Raw genomic sequence first — 2880 nt, forward strand, 5'->3', positions numbered from 1 at the left:
GTGTGTGTGTGTGTGTGTGTGTGTGTGAGAGAGAGAGAGAGAGAGAGAGAGAGAGAGAGAGAGAGCTACCAAGAGAAAAAAAACATTTTTTTTTTGTCCTTTTCACTGTTTAGGTTCCTTGAGGTACCTTAGAGGTTACTTCTGAGAAACTCCTTGGCTTTATTGCCCTTCTTAATCCTGTACTAGTTTTTGCATAAGCTAAGGTCTTATTGTCATGTTGCTTGGAAATATTCACCTGCAATGGTCATAGTTGTTCTTGAATAATTTTTTCTTGAGTAGGGTACAACTACTGTTATCCCTGTACAATGTTCTGATCAAGGTGTGTATTTGAATAGCCATATGGAGTGTTTAGAGGAGCTCCATCATCCTCTGAGTCCTTACTGAACTGGTGAACAAACGGTAACATATTGGCTGTCTCTTGTCTCTCCCATCCTCTGGCTCTGACCTCCCAGTTCTTAGTTGTGAGCAGCTAAAACACAGTAGTTAGTTTCACTAGTAGTTTCACTAGTAAGAGTAATGAGTATTATTTTCCCTGTTTTTGTAATTTTAGATGAAACTCGACTACTCAGAATATTTTGTATTCTAAATAATTCATATTTCAGTACTTACACTATTAAAAGAGTATGATCAACTCTTGAGGCTCAATTCAGATGAAACTGATTGTGCATAATAGTCTTAGGGACCAGTTTCCATAGTAGAGACAGAATAAGAGTGAAATCAAGCCAACTGTAGATGTACTGCGTAGACAAAGCCTTTAGATTGTAGTCAGAAATGCAAGGACACACTCATAAACACACAAACTCATCACAATAAATCCAGCTTACTCATGCATAAGATAGTCCCAAAACCTATGAAACAATGAACTCCAAGGTTGTTCCACTATCTTTTCTACCTTATTTTTTTAAAGCACATACTGGGGACAGAAGCAACACTCAGTGATACATTTAAGTCAATCAAGAAAAACCAGAACTTTTGAGACAGTTTCCAGTAGACTCTGTATGCCTTTACATGTCTCAAGTAGCCCCAACATCAACAAACTAGCCTAGGGACAACATGAACACCCCTTTCTAGGGGTGGTATGAGCACCTCTTTTGTGTATTTTGCAGAAGACATGCCTGAGTTCATTTTCATCCAGAAACAGGCTACATTCCTGTGATGGGTGCTCTGTGATGGACTGTTTGAGTTTTACATCTCCCACAGCAGTTCTGTAAAGACTCAAGTCAATAGACTCAATGACACTGGTGCACCATGAAGCACTTCTCTCGATTCTCTGGTTTGAGGAACCTTAAGGTACATAACACAACCATTACTGCATCTATCAATTTTAGCCTTTATTAAGTTAATCATTATAGACACAGGCAAACAAAATATTACACAAAACCAAAGATCATCAACAGTTACACAAAACCAGCAATTATCATAAATACAGACTGATAAGAAAAATGCAATTACAACTAGATATATACCAAGATTTGATTTTCAATTACAGATTAGTATTTTAATTAATTAAAGAAGAGTATAGGAAACACAAAGTTAATGCGGGTGTTTAAATTTCTGTTCTCTATAAAGAGCTTTTGCAGCCTGGAAAGTAGAATGCCCAATCGAGAAACTAAATTGCCAGTTGATTCAAGAGGGTGCTGTGACCCTCTAGAAATAATATTCCTGTATACTGTAATGTATTATACAGCTAAATGTGGAATCCACAGGTTAGAAAGGATATTGCTCATTATGGTAAATTTCTTTGTTCATATGTGTGTGTGCATGTGTGTGTGGTGTGTATGTGTTGTGTGTTCTGTGTGTTTGTGCACACATGCATACTGTATGTGTGCTCTGTGTATGTGCTTTGGTGGTATGTATGTGTGTGTGTTGTCTCTGTTGTATGTGTTCTGTGTGTGTGCTATGCTTTGTGTGTGTATACACTGTGGTGTGTGTGTGTGTGCTGCTGTGTGTGTGATGTGTGTGTGTGATATTTTATCTGTGTCCCCCAGTAAAGTTTATCAGAGGATCAGAGGGAAAAGCCAGCCACTATATTAAACATAGAAGTCAGGCAATGGTAGCACATGCCTTTAATCCTATCACTCGGGAGGCAGGGATCCTTCTGGATCTCTGTGAGTTCAAGGCCACACTGGGAACAGAGCCAGGTGGCACACGCCTTAAATTCCAACACTAGTTAACTATAAAAGTATGGAGGTCTGTACAGACAGATTGTAAGTGATAGAGCTGGGCTGGAAGAGGAAGTGATGTAGCTTGGCAGAGAGAGGAAATGAGTTGGCAGAAAAGAAAGGCATATAGGTGTGGGTGTACAGGAAGTAGGTCTCTGAAAGCTGTGGAGTTGGTGAGGTGAGGTTAGCTGTGGCTTTTCCTATTTCTCTGATCTCTCAGGTTTTAACCCCAATATCTGGCTCTGGGTGTTTATTTAATAAGACCTTTTAAGATTCATGTTACAGATATGTGCTGTGGTATGTGGTGTGTGTGTGTGATGCATGTATGTATGTCTGTGTTTTGTGTGTGGGTGTGTGCTGTGTGGTATGTGAGTGTATTTGGCAAAAAGAAGAGAAAAATAAAGATGAAAGAAATCAGTGTGTCTAAATAGAAACTCTTAGCACTTACTAGTTTTGGATGGGGCATTCATATTCCATAAATGTAGGACATTTGGTACCTCTGTATCCTTGGGGCCAAGTAATAACCTCTTCATCCTTGTGGACTGAAATACTTCTTGGATGGTCAGGGTTTCCAAGCAGCAATGATGCACCCTTATTGAGGCTTTAGAAAGTGAAGTAAGTTTTTAATGGTTTATCCATAGTGAGACATACACTTTGGGCAATATATCTAGTACCAATTTAGCCAATACTTTGTACTTGATGAGTTAGGACTTCTTGA

Source organism: Peromyscus californicus, unplaced genomic scaffold, assembly GCF_007827085.1.
Source record: "Peromyscus californicus insignis strain IS unplaced genomic scaffold, ASM782708v3 Scaffold_8__1_contigs__length_139910024, whole genome shotgun sequence".
In the NCBI taxonomy this organism is placed as follows: domain Eukaryota; kingdom Metazoa; phylum Chordata; class Mammalia; order Rodentia; family Cricetidae; genus Peromyscus; species Peromyscus californicus.